Source organism: Peromyscus leucopus, chromosome 2 (genome assembly GCF_004664715.2).
Source record: "Peromyscus leucopus breed LL Stock chromosome 2, UCI_PerLeu_2.1, whole genome shotgun sequence".
Classification (NCBI taxonomy): domain Eukaryota; kingdom Metazoa; phylum Chordata; class Mammalia; order Rodentia; family Cricetidae; genus Peromyscus; species Peromyscus leucopus.
In genome coordinates, this window is record NC_051064.1 from 134,578,218 (window position 1) to 134,591,180 (window position 12,963).

General features: G+C 44.3%; 1 pseudogene; it reads left to right on the plus strand.

Annotated features, from left to right (window-relative positions):
* The first annotated feature begins 9,732 nt into the window (after positions 1-9,732).
* LOC114706011 lies at positions 9,733-10,082 on the plus strand (annotated as a pseudogene).
* Positions 10,083-12,963: the final 2,881 nt, after the last annotated feature.

Below are 12,963 nucleotides of genomic sequence, written 5' to 3' on the forward strand. Positions count from 1 at the left end.
TCTCTAAAAGCAGCCACCTATAGCCAAATTCTGTGGTACAAACCTTCAACTCCAGCATCCCAGAGGCTGAAGCAGAAGAATTCTTGTGAGTTTCAAGTTCAACCTAAATTATACAATGAGACCTTGTCTCAAAAAAGAAAAAGAAAAAGAAAAAGAAATGGAAAAAAAGCACTTTGCTGTGTCACGCTGCCTGCCTGTTCTGTTTCATATGTGACCCCTTAGAATCTCCCTGTTCTAGTCACTAGATAGGTGCCTTTTCTTTTTTCACTGTAGCTCAAGTATTACTACCTCTTCTCAAAAACAAACTGACCTGTCATGGTGGCACACACCTTTAATCCCAGCACTGGGAAGATGGAGGCTGGTGGATTTCTGTGAGTTCTAGGCCAGCCATGGCTACACAGTGAGTCCTGACTCCAAGTAAACAAATAAACAAAGAGGTCCAAATTCAATTATTTATTTAAGACAGCTTGAGATGTTTTCTGTCTCCTGCAATCAAAATATTATGTCGAGAGATAAACAGAAAGTAGCATTTTACAGCACTAATAATGTAACTCTGAGCTACAAGAATTCAGGGGCAGGCACACTGGATTCTGCCCGAGGGAGTTATGAAAGGCTTCATGTGGAAAATGACATTTGAATTACAACCTTCTATTTACAAAGTATTGATGAAGCACAAGGACCAAACAAAATTAATCCGATTTCTCCACCACAGGCTTTCTGGAAGCCATTGCTAATGTAAATTATGACTGTGCCTGAGAGGTATAGTGTTTAGTAAATTTAACTTCTAGGAATATCTCTAGGAATCCAGTTGGTCCGGGAGACAGTATATGGTACTAGTGGATACCAAAAGCAAAGAACAAGACCATCCTGGCCAATTTAGTAGTCAGCCTTATGAAAACAGCGAAGGGGACTTGGAACATTGATTGGGTTTTTTTTTTGTTTGGTTGGTTAGGTTTTTTTTTGTTTTTGTTTTTGTTTTTTCTCGAAACAGAGTTTCTCTGTGTAGTTTTGGTGCCTGTTCTGGAACTCGGTCTGTAGACCAGGCTGGCCTCGAACTCACAGAGATCCGCCTGCCTCTGCCTCCTGAGTGCTGGGGTTAAAGGCATGCGGCGAAACATTGATTAAGAGGAGAGCTGGTCGGCGGTGGTGGCACACACCTTTAGTCCCAGCACTTGGGAGGCAGAGGCAGGTGGATCTCTGTGAGTTCGAGCCAGCCTGGTCTACAGAGCGAGATCCAGGAAAGGCACAAAGCTACACAGAGAAACCCTGTCTTAAGAAAAAAAAAAAAGAGAGAGAGAGAGAGAGAGGAGAGCTAACTTGGTTGCCTAGCCAAGATCTGAATTAGGATCAAGTGATACTCCTGCCTCAACTTCTAGGAAGTTTCGACTACAGGTGTATGCCACTGTGCCCAGTCAACAATTTTTAGAATGATAAATCCTGAACAAGTTAAATAATTGTAGTAGCTTTCTTTTCTGATAGTCAAGTATTTATTTTACTTTATTAAATGTATTTTGTGTGTGCTCATGCCATGGCACATGTGGAGTCATTTCTTCTAAGTTTGGCAGCAAGCACCTTTACACACACACACACACACACACACACACACACACACACACACACATCCGTGGTAGTTTGAGAAAAAAATGGCCCCCATAGGCCCATAGGGAGTGACACTATTAGGGGATGTGGCCTTGTTGGAAGAAGTGTGTCATTGTAGGAGCAGGCTTTGGTCTCATGCTTAAGCTATGCCCAGCATGACACACAATCACTTCTGCTGTGAATCCAGATGTAGAACTCTCAGCTCCTTCTCCAGCACCATGTCTGCCTGCACGCTGAGATGCTTTCCATCATGACAATAATGGACTCTGAAACTGTAAGGCAGCCCCAGTAAAATGTTTTCCTTTATTTTATAAGAGTTGCTGTGGTCTGGGAGAGCTGGTCCTGCCCATCACCTGGCCCCCACCCCTTGTCCTACCAGTACAGGAGAGCGAGTACCAGAGGCCAGGGCATGGGAGAGCCACAGAGTTGGTCTCTCTCCTCACCTGGCCAGAGGAGGAGCTGGTTCTGGTGGGTGGATACAGGAAAGCTGGCAGGCTGACCAACTCAGCTACCACCCAGGCCCAGATGCAGGTCTTGGAGTTGGCCCACCCCAACATCTTCCCCATCTGGGAGCTGCTGGAGCATGTGAAGGGGCCGACCCTACAGAGCCATACCTGCAGGATTCCCCACAAGTGAGGGCAATAGCAGGGTATTTCAGTGTCTCTATGAGGGTCCAGTATTGACGTGTGGCAGAAGCCAGAGGCCTTGACTAGCCTAATGACTTATTACAAAGAACATTCGAAAATAAATGTTTGGGCTGATTGGGCCAAAGGGTATACTGCATGACACACTGCAACTTCCAATGCCTCTACTAGGAACAAATATGTGATGGGGAGTTGGAAAAGATGGAGGAGTGGAATGGTCCATGCTCAGAATACTGAAGTGGACAGAGGACAGGCTGTTGCCCAGAGGGGCCAATAAGATTTTTGTTTTGTTTTCTTCCTTTTTTTTTGTCGAGACAGGGTTTCTCTGTGTAACAGTCCTGGCTGTCCTGAAACTCAACTCTTAGACTAGGCTGGCCTCGAACTCACAGAAATCTGCCTGCCTCTGCCTACCAAGTCTGAGACTAAAGGCATGGACCACCACCACCAGCTTTGCACCTTTCCTGGAGCTCACTTGGTAGTCCAGGCTGGCCTTGAACTCACAGAGATCCACCTGGCTTGGCCTCCCGAGTGCTGGGATTAAAGGCGTGCGCCACCAACGCCCGGCTCTAATTAATAATTTATTAACTTTGGGAGAGGAAGGAAGGCTACAAGGGTGGAAGGCAGATATGGAAGGACTGGGAAAAGAGTGGAGTTGGGGTACATGACGTGAAATCCCCAAAGATTCCATTTAAAAAATTATGTTTTTTTTTTGTTTTTTTTGTGTGTGTGTGTGTGTGTGTGAGAGAGAGAGAGAGAGAGAGAGAGAGAGAGAGAGAGAGAGAGAGAGAGAGAGAGAGAGAAGGGCCAGGTGGTGGTGGTGCACGCCTTTAATTCCAGAACTTGGCAGGCAGAGCGAGTTCCAGGACAGCCAAGGTTACACAGAGAAATACTGTCTTGAAAAATAAAAAAAAAAAAAAATTTAAAAAGAGAGAGAGAAAGAGAGAAAGACTTGCCATGGTCATGGTGTCTCTTCACAGCAATAGAAACCCCACCTAAGACACCTACTGAGACGTCTCTGACCCCAAAACTATTATTGAAAATTACAAGGAGAAATGCCTGCTGTGCTTGCCTGAGGACCTGAGTGCAGGGCCCCAGCACCCATGGGTGTGAGTGTGGGGCGGAGCTTTCTGGCCAGCCAGGCAGGCAGCAGGTGAGTGCTGCGTTCACTGAGAGACGCTGCCTCAAATAAGACAAGACAAAAAGACAAAGGGGTGTGGTGAAAAGACCCCTGACATCATCAGCTCCTAGCCTCTACATTTCATGTGCACAGACACACATGCACATGCCTGTACACCTGTACACACACAAACTACAGTTGAATGTCTTATCTGGTGTATATTCTCGGCAGCTTCTTGGCTAAGTCAAGTCCATCAGCTTAGCTCTCCAGTCAAGAAGAACCCTGAAAAGGCGGTCACTGGCGGTGAGTCACTTTTTTGTTTTGTTTTGTTTTTGTTTCTTTGGTTTTTCGAGACAGGGTTTCTCTGTGTAGTTTTGGTGCCTGTCCTGGATCTCGCTCTGTAGACCAGGCTGGCCTTGAACTCACAGAGATCTGCCTGGCTCTTCCTCTGAGTGCTGGGATTAAAGGTGTGCGCCACCACCGCCTGGCTTGGTGAGTCACTCTTTAAAGCTGAAATAAGGATCTTTTTTTGGGATCCTAGAGCAAGTTCAACAAATAAAAGGTAACTATGAGCAAAATGTGCAAAATAATAATAAAAATGTTTTAAAGTATTGCCCACTGTATTTATAGGCAATACCTGCAGACACACATGATGAGTCAATGATTCATTTTTATTTGATAAAGCACTTCAACATGCTTTCTACCTCCCAGCACCCCTCTATTCTAGGAATACACCCTGAAATAGACACTTCTTCCAGCTTCAACTCTCTAGCAGGAGCAACTGACAATCATTCTGCAAGTGGTAAAACTCAAGAGTTAAGCCTTGCTGCTTCATTAGGCAGATCCAATCTCTCCAACCATTTACAGTTGCTGACAGTATAGCTCCATATGCCCTCAATAAAGAAGTCTCTTGTCTCCAAATTAGGTCTATGAATAACGGGGCAATTAAAACTTGAAAGAAAAAGAGACCAGGAATAATCGCATACATACACATCCTTTAGTCTCCCAAGAAAAGTGTGGAACTTTGCCTGAGTGGTTTTCAACAGAGCCTGAGTTTACATGTAAGATAACAGGAGTAAAAAGGTTGGCAAAGGGGGTCGGGGAGACGGCTCCACGGATAAGGCACTTGCCACACAGCCATGAAGACAGTAGTGCACATCTCCAACACCCCCATAAAATCTGGTCAGGGGTGGACAGCCCATAATCCTGACACTCTGGAGGCAGAGACAGGGGATCTCCAGGAAACCTGGCTGGGTAGACTAGCCAGACTCCACAAGAGTTCGGAGAAAAACTCAATAAAAAGTAGAGAGCAATAGAAGCTACTCTTTGCCAATTCCAGGCCTCCGAACACACACATATGTGCACACGCACACACACACACATTCAACCACACATACACACATGCATATCCCTTTTCAAAAGATTAATAGCGGAAATCCAAATACTATTCAGAGAAGGGAGAAAATTTTAAAGTCTTCCTCTTTAAGAGTAAACTGTTAAGTCCAGTGTGATAGTACACATTTGGAGAGGCTGACACAGCAGGACCCTAAGTGTCTTACTTAGAGTTACTCTTGCTGTGATGAAACGCCATGACCAAAAGCAACTTGGGGAGGGAAGGGTTTATTTGGCTCACACTTCCACAGCACTGTTCATCACTAACAGGAAGTCAGGCCAGGAATTCAAGCAGGGCAGGAAGCTGATGCACAGCGATGGAAGGAAGCTGCTTATTGGCTTGCTCTTCATGGCTTGCTCAACCTTTCTTTTCTTTTCTTCTCTTTTTTTCTTCCTTCCTTCCTTCCTTCCTTCCTTTCTTTCTTTTTCTTTTTTTTTTTTTTTTTTTTTGACAGGGTTTCTCTCTGTGTAACAACTCTGGTGTCGTGGAACTCACTCTGTAGACCAGGCTGGCCTCAAACTCACAGAGATCTTCTTCCTTTGCCTCCCCAGTACTGGGGTGAAAGGCTTGTGCCACCACCACCGGGCCTCAGCCAGCTTTGTTCTAGAACCCAGGACCACCAGCCCTGGACTAGACCCTCCGCCGTCAATCACTAATTAAGAGAATGCTCTCTACACTCTTGCCTGCAGCCTGATCTTCTGGAGGAATTTTCTCCGTTGAGGTTCCTCCTCTCAGATGACTACAGCTTGTGTCAAGTTGACATTAAATAGCCAGAACACAAAGCTTGAGGCCAGCTTGGGATACACAGCAAGATCCTATCTCAAAACAAAAGGAACCAAAACAAAGCCTGAACTCCTGATTCCACTGGCTTCTTATGTCAGTCAGTCATTTTCCCCCTTAATTTTCTTTTCAGTGCTGGAGACAAGACTCAGTGCTGGCACATGCTAGGTACATGATCCATCCCTGAGCCATACCCTTAAATCCTCTTTCCTGTTTTCCTTTGTTTGGGGGTTGGGGTTTTTTGTTGCTGTTCCTTTGATTTTTCTGGTGCCCCATCCCCCACCAAGACACTGCTGTGTAGTTCTGGCTGGCCTTACACTCCTGGCAATCCTCCTTCCTCAGCCTTCCAGTTCCAGGTGTGACTCCGGTTACACTTTGTATTTGTGTGCGTATGAATGTGGATGGGGTATGGGTATGTGCACACATTCCTGGACCTTGGCACATGGCGGGTATGTGGTGCTTAGATGACAATCTACAGGAAGTTCTTTCTTTCCACCATGGAGTTCCCAGGTTTGGTGGCAAGCATCTTTACCTCTTGAACAATTTTGTAGACCCCACTGTTTTGGGTGGGTATTTTGTGTGTTTGTTTTGTTTTGTTGGTTTTTCAAGACAGGGTTTCTCTGTGTAGCGCTGGCTGTCCTGGAACTAGCTCTGTAGACCAGGCTGGCCTTGAATTCACAGGTATCCACTTGCCTCTGCCACCCGAGTGCTGGGATTAAAGATGTGTGGACACCACAACCGACTCCACTGTTTATTTAAAATAAAACAATCCAGCTACTCCCGAATTGTATCAACCCAGGTAGTAAAAAATATTTCAGGTTGGGTGGCGGTGTGCAGGCCTTTAGTACCATCACTGGGGGTTGGGGGGTGGGCAGAGGCAGGCGGATCTCTGAGAGTTCAAGACCAGCCTTGGCTACAGAGCGAGTTTCAGGAAAGGCTCCAAAGCTACACAGAGAAACTTTGTCTGAAAAAAAAAAAAAATTCAGGGCTGGCCTTGAACTCACTATTAGCCAAGGCTGGCCCTAAACTCCTGATCCTCCTGTCTCCTCCCAAGTGCTGGATTACAGAAATATACCATCACACCCTGGTTAAGACAGAAAATAAGGCAGATTCAGGTGACCAACAGGAACTGAGAGTAAGGGAAAGACAAGACACATGTAGAAAGGAATCAGACTGACTCCCGTGGTGTAACTAGAAAACGTTAGGTCTCACGGGGTGGTGCTCATAGTAGAGTGCAGTGCGTTCTCGGCACGGCATGCACATAACCCTGGGAGCAATCTCCAGCAGTGAAGAAAGGAAAGGAAAAGGCTAAGAAGCAGACGTATTCATGGGCATGAGTGTGTGAGTGTGTGTGTGTGTGTGTGTGTGTGTGTGCCTGTACATGTGCATGTTCATGTAGGGCAGAATTTTTCTTCAGAACCAACAGGTCCCAAATAACCACACAGAGACTTATTATTAATTATAAATGCTTGGCCAATAGCTTAGACTTGTTTCTAACTAGTGCTTACAACTTAAATGAACCCATTTCTGTTTACTTACTTGCTGTCACATGGATCATGGATCATTACCTCATTTTGCACATGTCCTGCTCCCTCTTCATCTGGCTGGTGTCTCTCTCTGCCCTTCTTCTTCCCAGCATTCTCTCTGCCCCCAAAATCCTGTCTACCTACTGGCCGTTTAGCTTTTTTATTAAACCAATCACAGTGACACATATTTATACAATGTAAAGAATATTCCACATTTCCCCCTTTTTGTCTAAATAAAACAGAAAGGTTTTTAACTCTAGCGTAAAAAAACTATAGACAATAAGAACAATTATCAGTTTAGAATTACATTTACAGGGCTGGAGAGATGGCTCAGAGGTTAAGAGCACCGACTGTTCTTCCAGAGGTCCTGAGTTCAATTCCTAGCACCCACATGGTGGCTTTCAACCATCTGTAATGAGATCTGGCGCCCTCCTCTGTATACATAATAAATAAATAAATCTTTAAAAAAAAAAAAAAAAAGAGCCGGGCGGTGGTGGCGCACGCCTTTAATCCCAGCACTCGGGAGGCAGAGCCAGGTGGATCTCTGTGAGTTCGAGGCCAGCCTGAGCTACCAAGTGAGTCCCAGGAAAGGCGCAAAGCTACACAGAGAAACCCTGTCTCGAAAAAACCAAAAAAAAAAAAAAAAAAAAAAAAAAGAATTACATTTGCAGGCCGGGCAGTGGTGGAGAATGCCTTTAATCCCAGCACTCAGGAGGCAGAGCCAGGTGGATCTCTGTGAGTTCCAGGCCAGCCTGGGCTACCAAGTGAGCTTCAGGAAAGGCACAAAGCTACACAGAGAAACCCTGTCTCGAAAAACCAAAAAAAAAGAATTACATTTACAATATCCAGTCTATTTGTATTTGGCATATTTGGAGAAAATACTCCATTATTATCTTTGTCAATTTAAAGTTGTATACCTAATTTGCTTTCTATCATAACTAAGGAAAACTGTAAGTCTAACTATTTAGTCTTTAACTCCATCAAAGACCCCAGAAGGATGTAATATTGTAATATTACCTAATGACAGGGACATCAGGTGGCCTGGACAGTCATCCAAAGTTCTTCTGTAATATTGGAGCATCTATCCATGGCCTACAGGCCTAGTATACCTGACAGACTTTTCTGAGAAGCAAGGAATTTTGAAGGACTGTCCTACCTTGTCTTGGCAATCACTTTCTTTTGCATGCTGCTGGTCCAGTTTGGACAGCATATTGTCAACAATTGAGGCAAGGCCAATTTCTTTATCCAAATGGCTAGCTTTTGCCATATAGGTTCTTTGATGCCCATTGTCCTTGTGTGAAGTAGATTGGTGCTGTCAGGAGCAGACGTGTCTCACTGTCATGAAAAACCTTAAGTTATTAAACACCTTAAATGCCATATTCTTTAGGTCTATGGGTGCCACCACACTCAGCTAACTCTGTGATGCTTTAGTCTTTATTTCCTTATTTAAATAAAAATTGTGTGTGTGTATGTGTGTGTGTGTCTGTGTTCCTGACACTGGACATCAGAGGACAATTTCCAAGAGTTGGTTCTCATTTTCCACCTTGTGACTTCTAGGGACCAAACTTAGGTCACCAGTCCTCAGACTTAGTGGCAAGTGCCTTTATCCAGATCCAGTGAGTCCATCTTACCAGACACTTTTCTTTCTTTCTTTCTTTCTTCCTTCCTTCCTTTCTTTTTTGTATGTGTGTGTGTGTTGCCCACATGCTAAGGCAGGACGAGAACATTGGGAATCTTCCATTGTTGACCTCCGCTTTAGTCCCTTAAAACAAGTCCTTTCAATCAACTGTTTTTCATCTAGGTTGGTTAGCCAGAAAGCCTCAGGGATCCTCTTGCCAGCACTGATCTTACAGGTCACCTAGATGGCTACAGCCAGCTTCATTTTCTTTTTTTGTTTAATATGTTTTTGCCATAATTTTCCACCAATTGAAGAAAATAAGTCATTGAGTCACAGATGTGAAACTATACAATTGTCTTGAGGGTTATTTTCAGGGTAGATGATATTGAAGACAGGAAGTCGAGTTATCAAGCCTGTGTGGTGTCTTATACCCACAATCCCAGCACTTCCTGGGCGGTGAAGCCAGGAAGGTAAAGAGTTCAAATCCATGTGCTATTGTCTCAAAAATTAAAAGTCAGGGCTGGCAAGATGATTCATAGGGTAAGAGTGGTGGCCACCAAGCCTCAAGAGCTGGGCCTGGGTTTGATCTCCAAGATTCCACATGGTGAATGCCGAGAGCTGACGAATGTCCTCTGACCTCCACACTTGTGCCCTGGCAGAAACATTCCTACACAAACACACTAAATAAATAAACAAAATGCAATTAAAAACAACAAAGGCAGGGTGGTGGTGGTACATGACTTCAGTCCAGGCTAGTGCACTTGGGAGACAGAGGCAGGCAGATCTCTGAGTTTGAGGCCAGCAGGGCTACACAGAGAAACCTTGTCTCAAACAAACAAACAAATACACAACAATAACAAGAGCAGCTGGGCTATGGTGGCACACTCCTTTAATCCCAGCACTCAGAGGCAGAGGCAGGTAGACCTCTGTGAGTTCCAGGCCAGCCTGGTCTACAGAGCTAGTTCCAGGAAAAAGAAAAAAGAAAAAAGAATAAAAAGGTTCTTTCCGCCATCTTGGTGCCTGTGGAGGCCTGTTGGGAACAGGACTTCTAAAAGGCAAATATGTCTGGAAGGCTTTGGTACAAGGCCATTTTTGCTGGCTATAAGCAAGGTCTCCGGAACCAGAGAGAGCACACAGCTCTTCTTAAAATTGAAAGTGTTTATGCTCGAGATGAAACTGAATTCTACTTGGGCAAGAGATGTGCTTATGTGTGTAAAGCAAAAAACAACACAGTGACACCTGGAGGCAAACCAAACAAAACCAGAGTGATCTGGGGCCTATGGAAACAGTGGCATGGTTCATGACAAATTCCAAAGCAAACTTCCCGCAAAGGCCATTGGACACAGAATCCGTGTGATGCTGTACCCTTCCCGGATTTAAACTAATGGAAAGTAAATAAATAAAAGTGAAAGGAAAAAAAGAAAGAAAGAAATGAATGAAAAAAGAAAGAAACAGATTAGCCTAGCCAGTGTGATGGAACACTCCTTTAATCCCAAAACAAGTAGGTATCTGTGAGTTCAAGGCCAACTTGATCTACATAGTGAGTTCCACGACAGCCAGGGCTATGTAGAGAGACCCTGTTTCCAAAAAAGGAGTAGTGGATAAGAAACCACCAACCATATGCAGGAAAGGCTGGTCATGAGCGCAGTAATGAACAGTCCAGAGGAGCTGGGCATCCCAAGTGCACAGCTCAGAAACTTCAAACCCATCCTTGCCTTGGTCCTCATGAGGGAACTGAAAGAGACGTTTAGTTACAGCACTCTGGGTTTCCAAGAGAAGGAACTAGCTCTAGGGAACTAAAAAACTGAAAAAGAGAACTAGCTGGTTGGCTCACCCTTTGCCATCCAAGTGCAAACACCAAAGGATTCGCTTGGTGTAGTGTCTGACATTTGAGACCTGGGGTTTGCCTACCTCTTCTGATAACTGCTGGGAGATCTTGAACAAACCTCAGCTCTCATCTCCAGTTTTCCATGTGTGATGGAGATGAAGCATCTGGGAATTCAGGGGCAGCCTCAGCTACTGAGTGAGTTCCAGGCCAGGCTGGGCCATATGAGACTGTCTAAAAAGGAAAGAAAAAGTTCAAACTATACACCATTTCCATTTTGTTCTGTTTTTCTCTCTCTCCCTCTTTACAAACATAGTTACAAATATTTGCACATTTTTTTTTCTGAACTGTTTGACTAGCGGGACATCATATTCTTTAACTTCTTTTTACCAAAAGCATCAGTCTTTCACATAACCTTAGCATTATACAACAATCAAAACCTCTAACAAAGATACACAGCAATTTAATTCATTGACAAAATTCTCTTCAGTTTTTTCAGTTGTCCTAACAACATCATTAAGTTACTATTTTTCCTGGTCCAGAATCAAATCCAAGATCACACATCAACTTTAGTTTTTGAGATTAAGTAATTATTTTAATTAATTAATTTTACAGCCTGATCCCAGTTTCCCCTCCCTCTTCTCCTCCCAGTGGCCCCCCACCTGCCCAGTTTTTGTGATTCTTTTGTCCCCTTAAATCTTGACCAGTCCCCCAGGCTTTTCTTTCATTTCCTGACCTTTGAATGAGTCAACAGTACAGATCAGTTATTTTATAAAATGGCTCTCGATTTGGGTTTATTGGACATTTCCTTGTGACTAGACTCAGTGTGTGCAATTCTGGTGGAATTACCACAGCAGCGATGTCATATCCTCATTGTCTGTTTTGTTTTTAATGATTTGTATTTAGATGGGTGCATGTGCTGCCAAAGGCTGTCAGTCTTCAAATGCCTGGACCTGGAGTTACAGGCCGACGTAGGCTGTGTGACCTGGGTGCTAGCAACCAAAACCTGGGTTCTCCGGAAGAGCAGCAAGCACTTGTTTTTTGTTGTTTGTTGTTTGAGACAGGGTCTCTCTATGTAGCCCTTACTGTCTTGAAACTCACTGCAGAGACCAGGCTGGCCTTGAACTCACTGAGATCTACCTGCCTCTATCTCCCTAAATGCTGAGATTAAAGGCTTGTGCCACAACACCAGGTTATCAGCAAGTGCTCTTAACCACTGAGAAATCTCCCCAGTCCTTGCGCTGCTTCTTTTCTGCTTGTTTGTTTTTGGTTTTCTTGGAGATACCGTCTCTCTGTGGAGCCCTGGCTCTCCTGGAACTCACTCTGTAGACCAGGCTGGCCTGGAACTCAGAGATGCACCTGCCTCTGCCTCTCGAGTGCTGAAATTAAAATTGCCCTCCTTGCTTCTTATAGTGGGCAAATAAAATCAGTTTGTCACAACCTAAGGGATATTAGGTTTGATGACTTGGTCAGGGAGGTACTAGTGAGTTTTCTTCACTAGTTTCCCTACGTAATTATTTAGTAACCTATGGAGAAACACACGGCCTTGCGAATATCCAACTCACCAACCTGGCATCCAGTGCTTTCAGCATCCATGACTGAATTCCTTCATCCTCTACAGCAGTGGTCCTCACCCTTCCTAAGGCTGTGACTCTAACAGTTCCTCATGTTGTAGGGACCCCTCTCCCCAACCATGAAATGATTTTCGTTGCAACTTCACTGCCGTGATTTTGCTACTTTTATGAATGCTAATGTAAATATCTGTGTTTTCTGACGGTCTGAGGTAACATCTGTGGAAGGGTCCCACCTTTCACGTGTTGAGAACCACTGTTCCACACAGATTTATTGTCAGGAATGACTTTCCCTTCTCCTGCATTCATATAGTTATGTATTTATAATTATGGTATAATAGACTCTTATTTTATTTCATGATTTATAACCTATTACTATTATTTTGATTAAAGCATGGGTTCTGAACGTCTCTTGTTACCAAGCCAGACAAAGGTAATGCACACTTTTAATCCCAGAACTCAGGAGGCAGAGGCAGGCCAATTTCTGAGTTCAAGGTCAGCCTGGGCTGTTACCCAGAGGAACTCTTTCTCTAAAAACAAACAAAGAAAACCAAAAAATTACAAATTTATGGCCAGCAAGATGGTTAGGCAGGTAAAGGTGCTTACTGCCGAGCCTGGCAACCCAAGTTCCATGTCCAGGACCCACATAGTAGAAGGAACTCCTGCAAATTGAATTCACGCTGCAGCTGAAACTGACTTGGACCTGCTGATCTTCCTCCTCCATCTGCCTCCCAAGGGCTAGGACTGCGGGCATGTGACACCACACACAGCAAATGTCTTTATTAATACATAAAAGTATCAGTGAGGATGGAAATGTGGCTCAGGTTTGTTTTGTTTTTTGTTTTGTTTTGTTTTTGAGCTGAGGATCGAACCCAGGGCCTTGTGCTCGC